The sequence below is a fragment of the Lonchura striata genome, chromosome 15 (genome assembly GCF_050655825.1).
Source record: "Lonchura striata isolate lonStrDom1 chromosome 15, ASM5065582v1, whole genome shotgun sequence".
Taxonomy (NCBI): Eukaryota; Metazoa; Chordata; class Aves; order Passeriformes; family Estrildidae; genus Lonchura; species Lonchura striata.
Window position 1 is genome coordinate 12,043,211 of NC_140717.1, and position 23,420 is coordinate 12,066,630.

General features: G+C 56.2%; 1 long non-coding RNA gene across 2 annotated transcripts; it reads right to left on the minus strand.

The window, feature by feature from the left end:
* Positions 1-18,425: 18,425 nt before the first annotated feature.
* On the minus strand, positions 18,426-23,251 carry LOC110478144 (uncharacterized). 2 transcript variants are annotated; one of them, XR_014958671.1, is made up of 4 exons: positions 22,988-23,246; positions 20,783-22,479; positions 18,898-20,516; positions 18,426-18,680 (listed from the first exon to the last, which is right to left on the minus strand). It is a non-coding gene; the product is annotated as an uncharacterized LOC110478144 (long non-coding RNA). The 2 variants fall into 2 exon arrangements; XR_004148940.3 differs by having other exon boundaries at positions 18,426-20,516; positions 22,988-23,251.
* Positions 23,252-23,420: the final 169 nt, after the last annotated feature.

Here is a 23,420-nt window from a genome sequence, read left to right on the forward strand (position 1 = left end):
TGACATGATTGGAGACAGAGGGGTCTCCTTATCTGGGTTCTTTTCCTTCCCAGAAACAAGTGGGCCTTTGTCTGGGTTCTTTGCATTCCCTGGTCTTCTCTGGTATTGTCTTTTATGCAGGAAGCTCCAAAGATTTACATTTCCCTATGCCCTTTGTACCATGGCAGAGGTTTCTTTCATGATACATTCATTTTGTTAGCTCAAGTGAACTCCGAAAATCTCTATTTCAAGGAGGCAGAGACACGGCACAGGGGAAAGGTTTCCACCCCTCTGATCTTCAGAGCATGAAGATGGGTGATGTGGGATAAGCTAAACACACCCTGCTAGTGCCAGGGACACTGGAGAAGCTTCCCTTTCCTAGGGAATGGATGTGGCCATAAGTGCTTTACAACCATACGGTGATTATGTTTAATAAAGGACATTTTCTGTAATTAAAGAGTTTTATTAAGGCATTATTAGCCCTTTAAGTTGAAAAATAGCTGAACGGAGGTGTAATAGAGGTGCAAGCATCTGTATTGGGTGAGCAGATGGAGGGGGAGCTCCACCCTTGTGCCAAGAGCCGCGGGGCTTGGCTGGCAGCGGTGACATGTGGCACCTCGTGTGTGGGAATCCAGGGCTTCCCTCTGGCTGCCCTGGGACCCTGGCAGGGGTCAGGAACCCCCCTGGACAGAGCCCCCAGAGACACTGTCTGTGATCTCTGTCCATGGAAAAGAGTTTTCAATCTTACAGGGTGAATTACAAGCTCTGAGTGTTTGATATGAGTAATAATTAAGTGTGGCACGGGTGCAAAAGTAAAATTTTAGGATTCTAGATGAGGGGTTCAAAGGGGACAAGATGGAGGAAATTGGGTGTGCCTTGTCCTTTTTCTCCTTCTTCATGCCCTCCATGTTTCACTGTGGTGTTGGCATTTTTCTGTTGGCTCAGGCTGGGGACACACTGTCCAACGTAGGTGACAGATATTGGCACTTTATTGTAAATCCAGCCCAGGGAGTTTCTGGTATTTAATGTTTGTCACATCCCACTGAGGGCAGAGCCCCACACGCTGCCCTGCAGGACAGAGCTGGGCAGGGCAGCAGAACATGTTAGAGATAAACAGAATAAACAACCTTGAAACCAGCACAGACCAATTATGGCTTCTTCTTTGGCAGCGGGGCAGAAAGACAGAGACTTTTTATAATCTCAGAATCATCAATAGCACAGATTCTGACACCCGTGTGTGTCACTGTTGGGCACGACAGGCCCTGCTGGCTGCCAGCACTGGGGCTCAGGACTGTGCCAGTCCCCCCTGATGTGTGAGGGATGGTGGCTGGCACCCTGCTGGCATCACAGCCCCCAGAGAGCAGCCAGGACACCTCCACACCACGCTGGCAGCTCCCCCTTCCCTCCCCGTGCGGATTTCAGGAATTCATCGTGGCCTCCTCTCAGGCACTGCTGTCTCCAGCGCAGGAACATCAGCCTGGGCAGCCTGTGAGGAGGGCCTGGGCTGCTGCCTCCGCCTGTAAATCAGGATTAATGGAGCAGTGGAGGGAGCTCCGAGCCCGGCACAGCTCTGCTGGCAGCCTGTGCCAGGCTGGAAGTGGGGGCTGCCCTGTGAGCCCGGGCAGTGGCAGTGCCAGCACCCTGCCAGCACCCTGCCAGCACCCTGCCCTCGCCCTGCACGTCTGTCGGTCCTCACTGAGGGGTCAGGGCTGTCCCACAGCCTGTGCCACCACAGCCCTGGCAGTGCCAGCTGGCTGGGGTGCCTGGTGCCTGGCTCTCATGCAAGGGACATTTCTTTGTGTCTGTGCTGTGCACCACAGCAGGGGCACGGCTGACCCCGGGGTGGGAGCCCGCATCAGCCAGCTCCTGGCAGCCACAGGGCCAGGTTGGAGCATCCTCTTCAGTAAAGGGCTTCAGCTTGGGCAGATAGCATGGCAGAGATGTGGTCTGGCAGCAGAGGTCTCCTTCCAGCTGCCCCTGCCCCCTCCCTGTGGTGCTCATCATCCTCTCAGCCTGGGAGAGCCCCAGAACGGGCTGAGGTGGGGGTGAAGCCCTGGGGAGAGCTGCCCGTGCCCTGCTGTGCCCTCACTCTTCTCTGCAGCCCTCAGCAGGGGCAGGGCTTGTGTAAGACCCTCCAGCTCTGTAAAAAAGGAGCCGTGGGCACTGCCAGAGGCTTGTGCCAGCGCTGACCAGAGGGGAGGGAGCCGTGACATTGCCAGGAAGGTTTTTTTTCTCCATCTGAATTTGTGCGGCCTGTCCTCTAATCATTTGTACGTTATCCATCATCCCCTGCCTCCTGTCCCCGCTGTCGCACAGCTCCAGGCAATCCATCTTACAGTTAAAAAATTGTCTCTCTTACACAGGGGCTTTCAAACAAGACAAATAGAAAGAATAAGATCTGGTATTGAGATGCTGTGTACAGGGTGAGATACATAAAGTGCCGGGTAAAAGATCCCATCTGATTGTCGGGAGCAGATCTACGGCGCTGTCAGCGTGGCAGGGTCCCTCCATGGGGGCCAGGCAGGATTCAGACTCATCCCTGGCACACTCCTGGGGATCCAAGCAGGGTTTGGACCCGACTGGATGGCACCATCTTCTCTCTGGCACAGTCCCAGAGATCCAAGCAGGGTTTGGGTCCAGCTGGATGGCACCATCTCCTCTCCTTGGGGATCCAAGCAGCCCCACCAGCCCTGGCATGGGCACCACGCAGCCACTCAGGCATCCTCAGGGGTTTCCCAGTGTCTGAGGGATAAATCTGGCAGCCTGGCACAGAGCTTGGCACAGAGTCCTCCTGTCTGACCTCCCAGTCCTCTGGGACTGAGCCCATTGCTGCTGCTGGTGCAGTGACACCCCTCAGGGATGTGGAGATAAATTATGGTTGGTCCAGGCTGTGTTGGGCAGAAGGACAGGGCCCAGAGCTGTGCCAGAGCCAGGTGGGCACTGGGGCACAGGGAACAGCACCGACCTGGCTGCTGGGGTACAGCCAACCTGCTCCTGCTGCCTGTAGAGGTCCTGCCCTGTGTGAGCTCCTCCTGAAGAGGCTGAGCCCACTCTGACTCCTGAGCTCTCCCTCTTCCCCGGGCACAACACTCCAGGCTGCCCAATGCCACGGGCACGGTGCCCTCGGTGCTGTGTGTGCCAGGCTGATGGGGCCTTGTGCCACGTGTGAATCCATCTGTTAATCTCGTTAATAAAATGCTGATTAGCCCATGATCACCCCAGGGAAGAAAAAGGGGGCAGAGAGTGCCTGTCAAGCACCCCCAAGATCCGAAGGTTTCGTGCTTTCGGCAGGGTGGATAAATCCCTGCTCAGAGCCCTGCTGTGTCTGTGCACACTCAGGGTGCTGAGGAATCGGGGTGAAACACCCACCCTTCCCTGCCAGGCTGGCTCCTGGGGCTGGAATCGGGGTGGAACACCCACCCTTCCCTGCCAGGCTGGCTCCTGGGGCTGGAATCGGGGTGGAACACCCACCCTTCCCTGCCAGGCTGGCTCCTGGGGCTGTGGGTGCCCAGGGAGCCGTGCCAGAGCCAGTCCTGGGCTGTGCTGGTGCCAGGGTGACACTGTGGCTCCGTGGCGATGCACAACCTGCTTCTTCCTTGCTCCCTAATGAGACAAAATAAATTTACGTGGTGCTGCATCCCCCCCTCCCTCCCCTCGCTGAGGCAAAGGCATCTGATGGTGGTTTAGACAACCCCAGAGCTGCCACGCTCCGAGCTGCCTGCATTTTTATGAGCTGACTTGTTATACGGGGTGGAAGTATGCAAAATATGTCAAGCCCAAGCAGAGATTTGAATCAAAATGACTCTAATTACTTGTAATAATTTTTTGTATTCCAACATAAAGCAATGTTAAAAAAAAAAATCCATTACAATAGTTAAAAGACAAATCATTTAGTGAGTCCCTCACTTTATCGCTTTATTAGACAATTTCCTTTGCCACATTTGGAACATGTGGCTGGGTGATTGCCCAGGGCTATTCCAGTGCAGGCAGCACCGACAGAGAGTTCATCCTGTCATTAGTCAAACACCATCACTGCAGGACCAAGGGCCTTGTCAAATTAGACACCATCTCCAGGCGTCAGCGCGGCACCAAATTGGGAGGAAAATTGGGTTCTCTCCCTTCTCTCCTCCCTTTCTTCATCTCTAAAATAAGCCAGTTTGATTCTTCCTTTGGGTGAGCCCCAGCGTGGGACGTGTGAGCAGGGATGGACCCAATTTGCTGTCGCTGGTGTGGTCCCTGGGGGTTCTGTGCAGCTGGGAGCTGACGTGGGTGAGAGCAAGAAATTCTCCAGTAAAAAGAAATTCTTCACCTTGCACTCGAGCAATTTACTCCAAGGCCTGCCCAGCCTGGCTTTGAGCACTTCCAGGGATGGAGCAGCCACAGCTCCTCTGGGCAACCCAACCAGGCCCTCGCTGCCCTCTGAACTTTGTCCCAAAATCAAATCTAAATCTCTCCTCTTTTAGTTTAAAACCATCCCCTCTCCTCCTGTCACGACCTGCCCATGCCACTCCCCATCTCTTCAAGGAACTCCTTTAAGCACTGGAGTGCCTGGAAAAGCACAGGGACGCTCTGGGGAGCAGGACCCACGTTCTTTTTTTTATTAGGGTTAGGGTGAGGGTGAGGTTTAGGGTTGGGGTTAGGGTTGGGGTTGGGGTTAGAGTTGGGGTTAGGGTTGGGGTTAGGGTTAGGGTTGGGGTTAGGGTTGGGGTTGGGGTTAGGGTGAGGGTTGGTGTTAAGGTTGAGGTTAGGTTTAGGTTAGAGTTAGGTTTAGGGTTAGGTTTAGGATTAGGATTAGGGTTAGGGTTAGGGTTAGTTGTAGGGTTGGGGTTGGGTTAGGGTTAGGTTTAGAGTTTAGCGTTAGTGTTGAGGTTGGGGTTAGGGTTGGTATTAAGATTGAGGTTAGGTTTAGGTTAGAGTTAGTTTTAGCTTTAGGTTTAGGATTAGGGTTAGGGTTAGGTTTGGGTTTAGGGTTAACTTTAGGGTTAGAGTTAGGGTGAGGGTTAGGTTTAGGTTTATGATTAGTTTTAGGGTTAGGTTTAGGGTTGGGGTTAGGGTTAGGGTTAGGTTGAGGGTGAGGGTTAGGTTTAGAGTTAGGTTTAGCGTTAGGTTAGGGTTAGGGTTAGGGTTAGGTTTAGGACTAAGGTCAGGTTTTGGGTGGGGGTTAGGGTGAAGGGTTAGGGTTAGGGTTAGGGTTAGGGTTAGGGTTAGGGTTAGAGTTAGGTTTAGGGTTAGGTTTAGGACTAAGGTCAGATTTTGGGTGGGGGTTAGGGTGAAGGTGAGGGTTAGGTTGAGGGTTAGGATTGGGGTTAGGTTGTCCCCACACTCACACCAGCAGCACCTTTTTGCGTCTGGCACCTGCCCGGTGCTCCGGGTGCTGCTCGGGTGATGTGACCCCGCTGTGGCGCTGGGAGGTGCCGGGCAGGGCTGTCCCAGGGCTGTCCCACAGTGACCGTGAGCCCCGGAACGTGTCAGAGCTGCCACCCCAGCCGTGGCTTTGGGCAGATGAAGCACGTCGCTGATTGCCGGTGACATAATTTAGATGAATGGGGTGGGTAATCCATCAGGCAGAGCCCCGCGCAGCCGGGGGGGATCCCATTACCTTACACGTGTTAACAGCCCAACTCCTTTGTACAAACAACCAAGTGGCGCTCCTGAAAAGCCCGTTTTCCCCTCATTGTCCGCGGGAGGAGCGGTCCGGGCGGTGATGGATGGCGGCGCTGGCGGGCGGGACGCGGCCGTGCCGCGGGGGAAGGGGGACACCGTGTGGGGACATCCGCGACACCGGCACGGCGGAGCCGGCTCCGTCAGCAGCCCCGAGAGCCGCAGGGAGCCGGCCAAAGAGCGCTGGGAACAGCGGCAGAACAGCATGCGGCTGGAGCAAAGGGGAACAGCGCTCTCCGGGACAAGCATCCTTGTTCTGGCTACTGGAGACAGGCACAGGAGAAGGAATTGGGTCGAGGAGCAGCGTGGACCTTTGTGCTTCTACAGCTCCCTGGAAGGGCGTTGGAGCCATGTGCGAGTCGGGCTCTTCTCCCAAGCAGCAAACGACAGGAGAAGAGGAAACAGTCTATTGTAAATGTAGGTGAACCCGGTGGGGAGAAATTATGATGTCTGACTCCAGTTCAGAAGGCTGAATGATTTCTTTATTATAATATACTATAATACATTAATAGACTATTTAAAGGAGATATTAAAACTACAAACTTACTTTTTCTAACTACCAAATCTAACTTAACTCACAACTCGTGACCCTCTCTGGAGAGTCCAGCCCCAGGTGGGTTGGATTGGCCACAAGGCTCACACAATCCTCACCAGAATCCAACCAAGCAAACCACCCCAGGTAAACAATTCTCCAAACACATTCCACATGGGAAAACAAGGAGAAGAAATAGAAATTGTTTTCTCTTTCTTTCCTCTGTGCTGCTCTATGAAAAATCCTGAAAGGGAGAACAATGTGCCTGCCACAGCAGCCTCAGGAAGAATTTCTTCATGGAAAAGGTGGTCAGGCATTGGCAGGGGTGGTGGTGTCCCCATCCCTGGAAGTGTTCAGAAAACTTGTTGGATGTGGCCCTTGGGGACACAGTGCTTAGAGGGTGGTGGATCTGGGTTGATGGTTGGATTTGATGACTTTAATGATCTTTCCTCAACTCACAAGGACCCTCAGAGTGGCACCCCTGGCACCTCTGCTCGTGGAAACACCCCCAGCTCAAACCATCTCCAGGAGACCAGGCCTCCCTGGGGTCTTGAGGCAATCTGATCCCTGTTCCAACAAGGATGATTCCCTGTGCCAAGCCTTCATCCTGTGAAAGGTCATCTCCATCAGGAGAGCCCTTAAAACCAGCCTAAAAAGCCATTTCTTGCTCCTCAACTCCCCACCAGGAGCATTATCCCTTAATTGCTGCATTTATCCAGACTTATTCTGTATATCTCCCAATAATGAGTATTTTAGAGATGTAATTATTGCTGTCATAAATGTAATAGTGACAAAACAAGAATTGAAGTAGTGGCAATGAGAATAATTCACCATTGCAATTAATACTGCCCCGCTTAGTTAATATGTCACCGCTTCCAATAAATGCTGTCATTATCCCATTACTAATTCCATGGTATAATAATTATTGAGGTCATAATTAAATGCCTATAGTCATCGTGGGGCTGGGATGGCTACAAGGATGCAGGGAATTCACAGGATCTTTGCTTTCCCGGGATGCCCAGGGGGCAGATGGGCATTCCAGGAAAACACGAACCATGGGATAGCATGGAAAGAATTTGGGAATTGCTGGCTGAGGCCGGATTAATTCTCAGCTTGACTGGTTGCTCCCAGTGAATCTTTAAAGCACCTGGTGCTGCCAGCATCATCAATTCTCCCATTTTTTAAACTTTTTTTGGCATGGAAACATCAATATGATCCCCTGTTGCTGCTCCACCTCCTTTCCCACCCTTTCCTTTCATCCCTCAGCCAAGTGCATTTCCTACCCAATGCAGGTACTTCACGTTAACTCAACTTTTACTGGAGTTCAACTCAATTTTCCTCAGATTAAATAAAATTTCCAAGTGTCACTCAGCAGCAAACGATCAGTGGGAAGGGGGTGGATTTTTCTAACCCTATCTCTGGTCCAATTACAATTTTTAATCTATATGTAGATAATGGTGAAGAAAACCCCTGTAGAAATGTCAGGAGCGAGGAGGTTATTAGCTGAGTTTTAATTACTGTCTATCATTCGGAGAAAACCACGGTGCCCTGAGAAATTGGGTGACAGCTCTGGCTGTAGGAATTTAGGTGGGTTTTAAAGGCAGGTGGGTTTTAGCAGAGGTGTTTTGGGGGGGTTTTGTCCTTCCAAGTGGGCAGCACCAATGCCAGCAGGGGATTTTTTTAGGTTTTTTTCACCTCTCCACCCCTGGAGAATGCACTGGTCCCACACACAGCCCCAATGGCTGGGAAATCCTGGAATGGCCTGGGTTGGAAAGGGCCTCAAAGCTCATCCAGCGCCACCTGGGATGCCTCCCACTGTCCCACTTTTCTCCAAGCCCCATCCAACCTGGCCTTGGGCACTTCCAGGGATCCAGGAGCAGCCACAGCTTCTCTGGACAACCTGTGTCAGGACCTCACCTTGCTCACATGGAAGAATGTTTTCCTAATATCTGGAGTTGGAAGGGACCCACGAGGATCATCAGTCCAGCTGCTGACCCTGCTCAGGACACTCTCACAATCCCACTGACAGCACACGTAGAGCAGAACCCACACAGAGCATGCAGACACAGCACCTGAGGGGAAAACCCCACCAGAACCCAAATGTCTTCCAGGTTTTATTCACCAAATTAAGGGTTAATCCAGCTCTGGGGGTGCAGAGACCTGCCAGGAGCACACAGGAGCTGTGCCCAGACCTGGCACCATGACTCCCCACCTGTGTACCCCAGCCCTGGGTGTCCCCTCGGAGCACAGGGTGACTGTGGCCATCCCTGCAGCTCCAGACCCTGCTCATCCCCCTCCCAGAAGTGGAATGAGAGGGAATTCAAGATCCCTTCCTCTGGATTTCTCTCCCGGGGTTCCTAGGTCAGGGTGACCCCAAGAGAGATCACAAAGGTTCTTCGCTTCCCTTAGCCCAGATGCAGCCAAAGAAGGAGCCTGGAATTCTTCTGATTGTGCTTTTGAGGTTGTTTATTTCTTCTTGCCTAAACATTCTTTCTCTGACCTGCCGAGCTCTGGCTAGCAAGTCCACCATGGCCATCTGCCCTGAGCCCTGGGTGGCTCCCACCTTATATACTCAAAAAACTGTGTGTGTATGTTTACAATTTCTTCACCAATTCCCATCAGCTATGTTAGACTGTGACTCTACCTTAAACCAATAGAAAAGTGCCACCATCACACCAAGCCATGGAGGACAAGACAAAGAAGAAGAAGGCTCAGACACGCCCAAATTCCTCCATCTTGTACCCCCTTGAACCCCATTCTAAAAATCCCAAAATTCTACTTTTCCGCCCTGTGTTAGTTCAAATATCACACTACTAATACCCTTGTGGCTTGTAATTCCTCATACAACATTGGCAGCTTTTTCCACGGGCTAAAATCGAAGCCACACCTGTTTTTGACTTCATGCCAGGGTCTCGAGACAGCCAGGGCAGCCAGAGGGATCTCCTGAACTCCAACACCTTCCAACCCAAAGCAGTGTGGGATTCCATGGTTCTGTGGTTTATGAAAAGCATCCCAGGGCCAAGCACCCGCTGGCACCTCGTGCAGGCAGCACGGGTGGCTCAGCTGGTGCTCAGGAAATCAAGAGCCCTCCAGGAATTCCCCAGCCACAGCCTTCACGGCATTAAGCCCCATTTTTCTCTAAATCCAACACAAATGACCATGTGCACGCTGCCCTGCTGCTCCCTCTGAGCCCCGAGTGCCCAGAGGGGTCAGGAACCTGCTGCCATTGTCACGGGAATCCTGACGCCCTTCTGCGCCTCCTGAAATTGAAATGTGCCTCCCTCCGCTATAAGTTGTTATCAAAAATAGAAGCATTTTATCTATCTTTAGTGCAGAACACAGATTGCATGGAGACATTCAATTTGGAGTCAATTTAAATTTCAATTGTCTGTGAAATCTAAATCAATAGGCTATAGTTCAATGGTGCTTTAATAAAACAGGACATAACGGAGGAATCATTAGGGATTACATATGATAAGAGATGGAAAACAGAGTCTGTGTAATGGTGGAGGAGCCATTAGAGAATTACCTCAAGCATTTGCAAGTAAACCAACAGCCTCCTTCTCCTCCTGAGACTAACGAGAAGACTTAATTGTGCTGCAGCAGCTAAAAATACATCTCTGTCAGCGCTGGGATTGGTGGGTGGGTTACAGAGGAGTACAAACACCAGGATGTTCCATGGCTCCTTGGTGTGGGTGGGACACCTCCAGCCACCTCCTGTCCCCATTTCCCCTCTTGTCCCCCTGCCCACCTCACTGAGCTGTCCCCAGGCTGTGTCAGAGCTGTGACTCCCCTCCACATCCCCACAGTGTCATCCCTGTCCCCGTCAACAGGGAGGTAACGAGGGTCTGGGTAGCTCTGGACACCTGAGCAGGAGTTCCAGTGAAGTGTTTCCCCCTGATTGATGTGGATGGTCCATCAGAAAGCAGTTTTATTTAACTTTTATTTGCATTTAAGAATAATTCCCTTTTGCTTAGCTCGTGGTGAATTATCCTGGTCAGACTGAAGAGAAGACTGGATTTCATCAGCCTCATCTTTCTTTTCTGGATGTGGGAATCACCTGCACAGAAATGACATTCAGAGGTGTGCAAGGACTGAACCACCACACAACATCCATCCCTGCAATCCCTATCCCTTCAATCCCCATCCCTGTAATCCCCATCCCTCAATCCCCATCCCTGCAATCCCCATCCTTGGAATCTCCATCCCTCCCAGACAATGTGGAGCAGCTCCATGGCCCCAGGAAGGCTCCAAGCTCCAAGGACAGAGCACTCTACAGGGCAGGGAAGGGCCAGATTTTCCTGTTTTATCCCCACCTGATAAGGAAAACCCCTCAATCCGAGATGAATAATTTCAATAACAAACCACACAAAGTTAAAGGGCGTTAGAAAAGTGGTTTTACAACCTTTGGTTAACCTGCAGTAACAGCTGGTGGAGTGTGGATAAATAAAACTATTCTGTGGAGGAGACAGGAAAAATTGGTTTGATTTTAAAGGACACTGCCTGGCTCCTGCAGAGCTGTGGCATCCCAGGAAATATTGCGTGGTGGCGGCTGCACGTCGTGTTTAATACTCAGGGATGCAGCCATGAGAGCAATACATCTGCTGGCTCCTGACAGCTGCAAAGCTGGGCTGGCTTTTAACAGCAGCTTTTCTCTTGGAAGGAAAATTCTGGGAGGGATGCAGATGGAAAAAACAAACAAACAAAAAAAATACAACAACACAAAACCCTTTTGGAATATCCAGGATGTGTGCTGGCAGGAAGGGATGAAGGGGTTTGGGTTTTAGGGGCACAGAGGGGGCTCGGAGGAACTGCCACACTCTGCCCTTCCAACCATCCCATCCTTCCCCCACCCTCTGGCACTGCCATCCACCACAGCCCTAGGAAATGCATCGCCTGGTAAAAACGCTCTAAAATGCAGATAATCCCCATCTCCCCTTTTGTAAGAAAGGCTCCTGGCCCGGCTTGGAGCCAGAGGAATTCTCTTCTCCACCTGAAAATCCAAGTGTCTCGCTGCTCAGCACTTCCAGCTGCTGGGGAGGACCCGGGAGCCCACTAAAGAGGAGACTTTAAGCCTCAACATTAAGAATTCCAAGAGATCCGCTGGGCTGCATGGAAATGCAAGAAATACTACAATGCCAGTGCTAAAACCTAATGAGAAATGGAACAAGCTGAGACAGAAGCTTAACAAGAAATACTGGACAAGTCCCCTAAGAAAAACTACAGGCAGCAGCAGCAAGGAGCTGCCAGTTGGTTCTGCAGCTGTATTGATCCAGGCCAGAGAAATAGGGGGAGGCCTTTGGAAAGTAGATAAACAGGGAGATATACAGCAGGAGAGGGCCAGAACTGATGAAAACAGGAGAAAATGCAGCTTAAATCAAAGGGCAAATACATGGAAAGAGAAAAGGCAATAGGATTTGTGTTCATGGCTAAAGAGGAGAGTTGTGGGGAGGTGATCTGCCCTGGGTAATTGAAAAGAAATGGAAAATGGAGCTCAGGATAAATATTTTCTTCCGAGGAAGTGGGCTGAAAGCTTGAAATAAGCCATTATTAATATCAGCCTGAATCGGGGGAGAATATGCAGGGAGGAGGTTGTGGGGGAGGGATGTGGAGTGAAAGTGAGGGATCAGGGTGTGGAATGGCTTCTGCCTTCCCAAGGTGCCCCAGCTCGGAGCTGGGCTGGGACCAGCTGGGCAGGAGATGAGCACACAGCTGCTCCTCTGGCTGGCAGGAGGCTGAGGAGCTCCTTCCTCACCTGCTCAGCCGGCCCTGTGCCCCTACCCCAGCCTGCGGGCCCCCCTCGGGGGCAGGGATGCTGTGGGAAGGGGTGGTGTGGGACTGGGATGCTGTGGGACTGGGATAACATGGGACAGGGATAATGTTGGACAGGGATGGTGCAGGACAGGGCTAATGTGGCACAGGGATGGTGTGGGACAGGGATAGCATGGGACTGGGATAATGTGGGACTGGGATGGTGTGGGACGGGGATAATGTGGGACAGGGATGGTGTAGGGCTGGGATTTTGTGCAGCAGGACCACAGGATTCTCTGCCCACACAGCCTGGTCCCTGACCCCTCTAACCATGCAGGGGGACACTGCTGGCTCTGCTGACCAGACCCCAAGCTTGGGTTCCAGGCTCAGGATGGAGTGGAGGATCCCTGTCCTTCATTCAGGGGGCACAGTGCCAGCAGCTGCATCCTCCAGCTCCCTGTGGCACCAAGCAGGGAGCCCAAACACAAATTCTCCACCTCCTGCCTACTAAATCTCCCTGTCTGTGCCTGCTGCAAGCTCCTGTGTGAGAGCTGTGTCTGTGCTCTCTCCAGCAGGCAGGAAATACGGGCTGGAGGTGGGAATTTGCAGCCACCACCAGCTGCGTGCAGGGGTGTGAGGGGGCATGGCACAGGGGCTGGGGGCTCAGCCTGGCACCTGGCACAGCTCTCCCAGGAGCAGGGGGCACATCCAAGGTTGGATTTCCCATCCCACCTGGCTGCATCCAGGGGGTTCTGAGCCCCAGGTGGGCTGGATCTGCCTGATGGAAGCCCTTGACATGCCAGAGGCTGCAGCCCATCCATCCCTATCCCAGAAGGGGTTTTGGGGGCGTCTCAGCTCTGTGCACCAGAGGGATGCATCCCCCAGGCCCCTCAGCTCTCCATCCCTGTGCACGGTTGCCATGGCAATGAGGGATGAAGGCTCCCTCGCGTTCCTCCGCATGGCCACGGCCGCTGCCGAAACACTCGGAGTTAATTGCCAGGGAGGAGTTAATTGCCAGGGAGCCACCCCCGTGCTCTGTGCCAAGTGTCATCCCCAGCCCGTGGCTCGTCCTCCGTGGCACTGCACTGTGTCCCCAGCACTGTGGGGTGTCCCCAAACCTGGCCCAGACCACAGCCAGCATCATCAGGCTGGTCCCATCACTCCTAAACACCACCAGACCTCCACACACCCCCTGCCAGAGAGCCGAGGCATTTCCCACATCTAAAAAAAAATGTAATTAAATGGAAAGGTCGTTCTTATTTATTCTTTTGTTACGCAACCCCCGAGCTACCAAACAGCGAAATTAAGTCTTGGGGTGTTTAATGAAGGATCAGGGAGAACAGCTCATCATTTTAAAGAGCTGTTCCCTGTGCAAAGGCGGCACACGGAGCGGGGCTGCTCCGCTGGGCGCTCCGGGAAGCTGCCCCCGGCACCGGGCAGGGCTGGGCACCGGCAGCGCCGCGGCCCTATGCGTTCCCTGCTGTGCTCAGGGGAAGGATTTTTTTTAATAGGGCCCCATGGAGACATCAGAGCAATTTTCAAGGAGGTTTGAAGCCACCGGGAAGCTTATTAGATCCGTTCTGCAGAGTTAATTTGATGTTGGTAATCAGCGAGCAAGTTAAGCAGTTAAGGAGATGGTGGCTGCTGAAGGGTTGGGCTGTTTAGCCGCCTTGTAAGCAGTGGTTACTAATGAGAGGCTCATGAATATGCATGAGGGATGATTACAGCGTGGAAAGGGCAGTCGGCAAACCATAAACCTAATTTTAATCTTTTTATTAACAAAGTCACGTTATTAATAATAGACTTTACCTCGAGACCCAGCTGCATCTGGCAATTCCTGCACTCAGCAACGCCCAGCCCCAGGGAGGGGACAAGGATGGGACCCGCCATGATGTGATGAGCCTCCACGATTGGGGACCTCTTCCATCAGCACAGGAACCTCTTCCATCCCCACCAGGGACCCTCACCCACCCTCCTTCCCGGGCTGGTGCTTGGACAGGGGCACAAGGAGCCAGACTCTGAGACCTCCTTGTCCCTCTCCTTGCCCCAAGCCCTGTCCCACCAGCCACAAATCACTGCCACCATGGCAGTGCCACATCACAGCTGGGCACCGTCCCCCAGTCCTGGAAAAGGACAGTCCTAATTGTCTCCATGTCTAATTAATTGTAATTATTTTCTTACGGCACCGCTGTAACGAGGCAGCGGCTCCTGTGCGAAATGCTGAAGCAAGGGATGTAGAACATGCTAAAAGATATTAATCTACAAATGAAAATGATTTTAATTGGATTCTGCTTTTGGGGTCGGGTCACTGCTCCATTTTCAATCAGAGTTGTCCAGTCAGCAAAGCAGCAGCACAGCCCTTTCATAGGGAAACAGCGAGTGGCTCGCAGAGGTTAATAGGAATGTTGGAAAATAAATAGGTTATTGATTGATAATAACAATAAGCTGACTCCAGTCCTACCTTGGTGACCTTCCCTCACCCAACTTAGAGAAAACTCAGTTAGCATCTAATTATGGAGCGTCTCACAATCCCACATATTAATGAGAGTGTGGCTGCGTGGGCCTGGAGCTGCTCCCGGTGGAGGGAAGTGCCCAGACATGGTTGATCCTGGAGAAATCAGGATCTGGGACCCCTTGGAATCACAGAATGGTTTGGAAAGAACCTTAAAGCCCATCCATTGTCACCCCTGCATGGGCAGGGACACCTTCCACCGTCCCAGGTTGCTCCAAGCCCATCCAACCCAGCCTTGGACACTTCCAGGGATGGAGCAGCCACAACCAGGGTTTCACCACCCTCACAGGGAAGAATTTTTCCCTGATGCTCAACCTAAGCCTGCTTTCTGTCAGCTGAAAGCTTTACCCTGGTGCCCAAGCAAGGCACAGCCCCTGCCTTGTTCCGCAGAGTGGAAGAGGCAGGGAGGCGGCTCAGAGCTCTGTAATTGATACTTTAATTGCTTCAAGATGCGCCAGGATGTCCTGCCTTCAGCTCCAGCCTCGCCCACTATCCCACATGTGCCTCTGGGCTCTGCTTGCTGCAAGATACGGAACAGACAGAGCTGGCTGGGGAAACAGAGGTTTGCAGAGGGTGGGCACGGGTGGAGTTAAGGAGGTTTTTCCTTGCCCAAGGCGAGCAGGCACGCTGAGTGCCCAGGGCACCTGCTCAGCGGCCCCACAGGGGTGATGCCCGCAGTTAAGGAGTTTTCCACTTCAGGTGGACCCAGCTGTGTCCCTGTGAGTGCTGGGGACAGCAAACACATGATGCTTCCTGGGATAAAACCCCGGGATCTGAGAAAAACCTGGATAAGGGTGTGAGCACGGCTGAAAGGGAGGGAGGGGAGAATGGAAGATCAGTGGGGTTTTTAATGCTCTGTTTGTACAAGTGGGAACAGAGACAGCAATGAGGGCAGCGCGGTGCAGCCGGGGCTTGGGCAGAGCTGCGGGCACGGAGCTGCTCCCTGCGCTGGCTCCCTGCTGCTGCCCCGGCTCCCTCGGCAGCTCCGTGGCCAGCTCTGGGCCATTTGGGAAAGGCAATTTGGGCATCCTCCATCCCTCCGGCCCCTCTGTGGCTGAGAGCCCCGCGCTCCCCAAAATCCCCGGATCCATTTCGCAGAAGCGCGCCGCGGTTTGATGTACACGAGCATCACTTCTCCTGCTCGTACGCCTTCCCTGCCACCACGGGCTGGGGCACTCGCCGCGACACGTCAAAATGCTGGGAAAATAAACATGGGAATAGCCGGGAGGGGACGGAGCCGGGACCCCTCCCCACAGGCGGGGGTGTCCAGCCACCCCTCCGGAGGAAGGCAGGCAGGAGCCGTGTCCTGCTCCCCGTGGCCAGGCTGGAACCGCAGAGCCGTGGGATGCTTTGAGAGCGCTTCGAGCTCATTCCTTCCACTTCCCGGCCGTGGGCAGCGATGCTTCCCGCTAGCGCAGCCTGGTCGCTCCTAGCCCCGTCCAGCCTGAATTTGGGCACTTCCAGGGATGCAGCCGGGCTTTGCTGGAACACGAGCTCCACCTGCCGCCGCCCTCCGAGCCCGGCCCGGTCCCGGCAGTGCCCCCTCCGAGCCCCGGCACCGGGGGCTCCGTGCCCCCAGAGCCACCCGCCGGGGTGCCCGGGGGTGCCCGGGGGTGCCCACCCTCCAGCGCCCCTTCTCCCCACCTCCCACCCCGGTCCTGCCGCACCCTCGGGGCCTCAGCAGGATGCCGAGGCGAGAACGGCCCGTCCTGACCCCCCCAAGGGAGCTGGGGCGCCCCCAGCCCCCCACACTGCACAAAGACAGAAGACAAAGAAGACAGCGAGGTGGTTGCACACTTGCCATGTTCACAGTAGGCATTACAGGCAGTGGGGGCATCCTCGGGGCTGTGGGGACTTATGGGGCTCCTGGCAGTGCCCAGCCAGCGTGGCTGTGCCCGCAGAGCAGGGGCAGCTTGAGCCGGAGCACCCTGGGCAGGACAGTGCCCCCAGGGCTGCACCTCTGCCCGTGGCACTGCTGGGGTGCCCTGGCCACATGTCCACCACCACAGCTGGAAGGGGGTCTGCACATGGTGCCCCTCTCCACACAGCTCTGGGGACGGCAGCAAAGAGGGATGGACAGACAGAGGGATCAACTCCTGCCAGCCACGGGGTCTGGGGAGCAGGGACAGGGAGCCCTGAGGGGCAGGAGCAGAGCAAAGGAGGAGCCTGGTTGTTTGGTGGGGCCTCTCTGCCCTCCTGCCCTGCTCTGAGGGGGGCACTGGTGGCCTGTCCCCACTGTGCAGGCTGTGCAGGGTGGCATTTGCCAGCTCCATCCTCTGCCAACGAGGTGGTCCCACATCTGCCCTGGGTGACCAGCCTGGGGAGGTCCCCCTGGGTACAGGGGGGTTGCTCTGGAGCAGAGGAGGGGTCTGTGGGGCAGGGAGGAGAGTTCCTCAAAGTGGTGGGCTCTGACAACTTGTGATGCTCCTCTCCTGTGCAGGAGCCCTGAACACCCACCCTGGGCCTGATCTGGCTCATCCTCCTGTCCCATTCCTGTCCCATTCCTGTCCCATTCCTGTCCCATTCCTGTCCCTGTGTTCCCCACTCTGCCCACAGCAGAACCCTGTCCCTCCTTCCATCAAACACAGGAGCATCAGCCCTAAAATCCATTCTGGTGGCCGCTGTGCAGAGAAGGGCCTTTGAGGGATTAGGGGGATAAGGTGGAGGTTGGACAGACACAGAGCTGGGTGGGGAGGAGACCCCCAAGAGCCTGAGAGACCCCCCAGTAAAGGAGCAGGCTGGGTTAGAGCCTGGCAGGGATGCCCAGGGGAGGTGGCAGTGTCATGGGGCCACCCAGGGGACCCCGTCCAGCTCTGCCTTCCAGTGCAGGCAGGAGAGCTGCCGTGGGTGACAGTGACATCAGTGGCAGCAGGTGCTCTGGGGAAGCCCTGGCCATGGCAGCAGAGAGCACAAAGCAAAGCCAAGAGAGCAGAACCCTGTTCTGTTCTGGTTCTGCCCCCCTGACAGAGCTGCCGTGACCTGTGGCTGAGGGGTGCCTTGTCCCCCAACAGCCACAGCCTGGGATGTCCTCACGGGCCAGCAGCACAGAGCCACCATCCTCTGCTGGCACGCAGGGCTCAGCCCTGTCCCCTGCTCTGAACCCCATCAGTGCCTTGCCACGTGCCAAACCCACGGCAGCGAGCCAGAGCCTGGATCCTTCACCCTGGCAGGGTCCCTGCGGAGGCTGGGGATGTCCCTCTGGCTGACAGACAGAAAGAAAGGCCAGGCCATGCCCCCATCACCTGATGGCAGAGCCCCACTGCCATCTGTGACCCCCAGTGCCCAGCCCTGTCCCTGCCTGGGGCCGGGACACCCTGCAGTGGGACCCAGCGGTGACACGGAGCTGAGTTAGTCAGGGCCACGCTGCCAGCAGCAGCTTCCACATGCACCAGGCACAAGATAAACTGTGGAGAGACAGAGGGGTGAAGAGAGGAGCCCAGGAGCACCAATGCTGGGAGCAGCACGGGAACATTGCCCATGACAGGTGACCTGAGGCCTCAGGAGAGCCCTGAGCTCAGGCTCATGGCAGCCTTTGCTCTGTGGATGAATCTCTTTGCAAACGGGGTTTGCTGGGCCTCTACAGCCATTATTAATGGGTTTGTACTGTTCTGTTGCCACTCAGCCTCTTTTCCTCATTGTGCCACGTCAAATTTGTTGGAAAACAAATTTGAATTTTTCCAGGAGGGAAATATTCATAGTGCCCCAGCCTGAGCATCTTCTTTCCCATGGTACCAAATGGGAGCCAGGGATGCTCAGCAGCACAAAAAAATCGAGTGCTGCAGGTGGGTAAGTCCAGGAGGAGCCACTGTCACTTGTCATGGCAAACAGCACCCGAGAGGCAAAGTGCAAAGAGAGTTGTTAGTAGCAAGAGATAAACAGTCAGGGAGGATTAGTACAGTAGAAACAGAAGTACAGGTTAGTAAGAGAAGCAGGGCACTGGTCTGCCTTAGAGGACACACACACTGGAAGAGAAATGAAGAGAAAAGCAGCAACGGTTAGTTTGTTTAATTCAGTTCAGGAATGTGTTAGTAACAGAGATCTACCGGCTTAAAAAGGAACTGAAAAGCTTCTGCTGATAAAACCGTTTTATGCTCCTAGTCAGCAACAGGCTCCACAGGCAGAGCTGGGCAGGGCGTGTGGGGAAAACCCTCTGCTCGTGCTGCCGAGGGCTGCCCGGGGCAGGGGCTGCTGCTCCCCTCTCCTGCCCAGGGACCAGCACTCCCCTCTCCTGCCCAGGGACCAGCACTCCCCTCTCCTGCCCAGGGACCAGCACTCCCCTCTCCTGCCCAGGGACCAGCAGTCCCCTCTCCTGCCCAGGGACCAGCACTCCCCTCTCCTGCCCAGGGACCAGCACTCCCCTCTCCTGCCCAGGGACCAGCAGTCCCCTCTCCTGCCCAGGGACCAGCAGTCCCCTCTCCTGCCCAGGGATCAGCAGTCCCCTCTCCTGCCCAGGGATCAGCACTCCCCTCTCCTGCCCAGGGCAGGGGCTCTCTGCACGAGCAGGAGCAGCCCAGCACCACTCCTGCCCAGTGCTGGGCAGCCAAATCCACTCTCCTGCCCTCAGCCAGGGCTGCCCCTGCCTGTCCCTGCCTGTGCAGCCTGGCACTGCCACCTGGCACTTCCAAAGCCCTTTTCCAGCTTTTCTGTTCCCCTTTAAAGGCAGCGCTGCTGCCGTGGTTAGTGGGCACGAGGCAGGGCTGCTGTGGGTTAGTAGGGCATGCGCTGGGCTGGTTAGTGGGTTAGTCCGTGTGCCAGGGGCCGTGGTGGCCCCGGGAAGGGCACAGGGGTCCCAGCAGGTTAGTAGGTTAATACTGGCAGCATGCAGAGCCAGGCCCGTCAGCAGCAGGGCTCTGGCTCACAAGAGCAGGAGGCATTTTTGGGCTGTGACATTTGGGAAGGTGTTAGCGGAGGGTTCAGCCAGTTCAGCTGTCCCGGGATGAAATGCTCAGCAGGCATCTGCTCCTCTGATCCCTGCCAGGGAGGTACCAGAGGCACCTCACAACAGGTACTGACCACCCCTGGGCTGGGAAAGGTGAGACAGAGGCATGGAGGACACAGGCCCAGCAGTGCCGAAAGGACTCTAAAGGAGCTGGGAGAAGCAGAGGAGGAGGGGGTGAGAGAATCACTGGCAGTGTCTGGGGTCAGGCTCCAGCACAGGCCAGGACAGCTGCTCCAGGACTGCAGCAAGCTCCCACTGCACGTGCAGGGAGCAGGAGACCCAGAGGAAAGGTGACCCACAGCTTACCCCCTCCCCATCAGAAGCTGCATCCCCATGGGGCTGAGCAGTGCTCCAAGGGTTGCAGGAGCACTGTGACCCAAAAAACAGGGCTGGGATGGGGCACCCAGGAAAGCCTCTGCCCTGTGTCCCTCTGGGTCACCTCCTCCCACAGCATGAGCCTCTCTGGTCCCCAGGAGGACGCTTTTCTAGTTTGGACTTCAAGGCTGTAGCCCCTGCCAGGAGCTGTGTCTGCCCCCAGCCCCCAGCACCCCTGTCCTGCCTGTGTGGGGACACGGGCCCGGCTGGCTGCTTGGCCAGGACGTGTCCCACCTGCTTCCAGGGCACTGCAGAGGCCATGGCAGGAGGATTCGCTGCCCATGCTCCTCTCCAAGCTCCAGGATGCTCCACACACCACCAGGGGTTTCAGAAAGCTCCAGGACTTCACCAACAACCAGAGGGAAGGGCAGGATCAGTGGGGACAAGCAGAGCCCCTTTGGGCTCTGGCCATGGTGTCACCATGAGGAGCTGGCACAGCTCTGTCCCCACTCCCTTTTCCTTCTCCCTCCTCTGTGCCCAGGGAAGGAGACAGGTCTGGGGGAGCAGTGGGAGGCAAGGACAGCCCAGCACCTTGCAGAAAACAGCGTGCATGCACAGCCCCGTGTCCTCAGGTGTCCCCACCGCAGTCTCCCGGGCTGTGTCCCCCGCAGTGGCCGGGCTGGTGGCTCCACGCCATGGCACTGGGCACCAGGGTGCTCTGCTGGGGCCAGCCCGGCTCTGGCATCATGTGCTGGTTGTGATGGCAGCTCCTGGACACGGTCAGTCTGGCCAGGCAGGAGCTGGGCCGTGCCCCTGGGGTGGTGGCACTGAGGAGCAGAGATGCTGTGAGACCCTGGGCTGTGGCAGCCACCCCCTCCCCACAGCTGGGCACACGTGGGGGACACATCCTCTCATGCAGGTGGCCCTGGGGATGGTGTGAACCCCTACACCCCACTGGGGCCTGGGGAGAGCCCTCCAAGAGATGAAGCCCTGAGGAGGAAGGATGATCCCGGCTGCCCAGCACCCTCCCTGCTCACGAGGGGTGGAAGAGCACGGGGCTGGCACTACCTGTGTCCCCTCCCCAGGGTCCTACCTGTGCTCAGCAGCTGCAGGAGTGCTGTGCAATGTCCCCTGCTCCACGAGGCTCTGCGAGGGGACTGTGTGAACAGACCTCAGGTCAGTCATTAGCAGCTGCAAGAGAAACAACCAACGCAGCAAGGGGGAGAAACAGGGCCCCGTCCTCAGGCACAGCCCAGCCGAGCTGGCAGGAGCCTGGCAGGAGGTTTGGGCACAGACCTTCCTGTCCCTGTCCCCTTGCAGGGTGAAGGAGCTGAACCAGGCACAGCGGGGTATGGGAACCACCACACCAGAAATGGTGGCAATGCCCCAGACTGCCCCTGCTCGTTGCTGTAACCCCTGCAGTGGAGGCAGGGACTGATTGGCACTGCCAGTGTCCCTTCTGCTGCCACCTCTGCCCCTGTCCCTGCCGGGGAGTAAAGCTGCATCACTGGGACCCTGCGGTTGCACTGGTTAAACTGGGTCACAGCCACGTTGTGGTGGGTGCTGCTCCATCTCCTCGGGGATTTGGGGACACGTGGCCGGTGCCAGCAGCCAGCCCATGTCTGTGACCTGCCCTGCCTGCCTGGGCAAACAGGGACAGCAGCAGGTCCCGGGGGAACGGGGCCGTGATGACTCTGCAGTTCAGCCACTGAGCCACTCCTGCTTCCCATGGCTCGGCTGGTCACCACACTCATTGTCACCACATGCTCATTGTCACCACACGCTGCTGGCAGGACAGTCCCCACCGTGGGGACAGCACCGGGTCCGGGCAGCATTTGCAGCCCAGCAGCAGGAATGAGCATCTGGCAGATGGACCCAAGTGGGAGGTGCCCGTGCTGGGGCAGGGTGGCCTCTCTGGCCTGGCCATGGAGCACATCCCAGGGGACAGGGAGGGAAAAACCATTTTGTGCAGACAGGACTCACCTCAACATTCATCCTGGGTGTGAGCTTGAGCTGCCTCTGCCACACGTGTGGGTGGCACATACAGTGGCCCTTGGGGGGCTGCACACCCGAATTAAATGGGGCTCAACCCCCTCCTCGAGTGAGGAGAGAGGGAGGGAAGGAGCACAAGCTCCACTGCGGGCAGGGGCAGGGAGATGAGGGCACACCAGGCAAGAGATCCTAAAGAATGGTCTCTGGGATGTGGCATCCACACACCCTGAGCCCCCAGATGCCAGCGGGGTGGGCAGACACCCCGGTCCTGTGCCCTGCCAGTGCTGCCCGAGCCTTGCTGCCATCCAGCAGAGCCCAGGCTCTGGCACTGCCCAGGCTCTGGCACTGCCCAGGCTCTGGTGCTGCTGCAGGGGTGCCAGGCACCGCTGCCTTTGTCTGCAGCTCTGGGGCTGGGCAGCCCGGTAGAAGGGGGAGATGTGAGGGTGTGAAAGGCTCCTTGCAAGCCCACAACGCCTGAAAATCGGATTATTTCTGGGCTCCTCCTGGCTCCCAGGGCAGGACTTACCCGCACACACAAAAGGCTGGCTGCGAGACAATGAGGGAGAGAAAATGGCTCCGCAAGAAGAGCATCTGCCAGGTTAATTCGGGGAGGGGGGGAAGGAAGGGCTGGGCTGTGCCCTGGGGCTGCTGGCCCCAGCCTCGCCTCTAACCCCCGCCTAGGATCATCAGCTTTAGCTGTTTTAGTAAAACAGCATTTTGCCTACAAATCTCCCAGGAGCATTGAAAATCAGGCAAGAATCCATTTACCTGGCAGGAGCCCTATTCTTGATGAGGATTCTGAAAAAAAAAAAAAAAAAAAAAACAGACAAGCGGTGCAGCAGTTAGTCCTGATTTGGGCCGGGGGCTGCAGGCGGTGTTCGGGCAGGGGGGGCCAGGCTGCCCAGCGCTGTCTCAGCACCGGGATCACCGGGATCGCCCGCCGGGCCGGGATGTGGCCGGGAACACGGCGCGGGATGCGCGGCTGCTCCTGCCCTAACAAAGGGAGGGGGCCTGGCACCCCCGAGGAACGAGGGAGTCCTGACTGGGGGGGGGCTCTCGTGGGGTTATTTATAACCAGAGGATAATATATCGAGAAGGGGGCTATTTTGGGGGCATGGAGAGGAGGGAGCAGCCGCGCCCGCCGGCTCCGCACCTCTCGGAGCGATGCCCGCAGGACACCCCGAATCCCGGGGCGACATCACCCCCGCTCCCGGCCGGAGGTGGGGGCGGCCCCCGGGCTCCCCCAGACCCCACCGGCGCCCCTTCCCCGTCCGCAGGGAGCGGAGCCACGTCCGCGGTGCGTTACCTGCTCCGGGGGGCCGGGCTGGGGCCGGGGGGCGCCGGTTCCGCTGGCTCCTGCCCGCCGCGCCGCTCCTTTGTGCCGGAGCTTGCCCAGAGCATCCCTGAGGAAGAGGCGGCCAAGCAAACTCCTCCTCCTCCTCCAGCAGCCCCCGGCCCCCCCGGCCCTACCTACGGCGCAGGAGGATGCTGCAACTCGCATTAAATTTTAATGCTGGAAACGCGGCCGAGTCGCCTTTTCCCCGCACCGCTCCCGCTGCGGGAGACGCTGGGGACCCTTTCGGCCACGACAGCCGCTGCAAATGTCACTGTCACCCCCTGACAGGACATCGTCCGCCGTGAAGTCACGGGCTCCCCACAGCCATGGGTGTGACCCCGGGGACACGGGACAAGGGGGGCAGGGGTGTCGGGCACAGCCCTGGGGACGTGGTGGGCAGGAT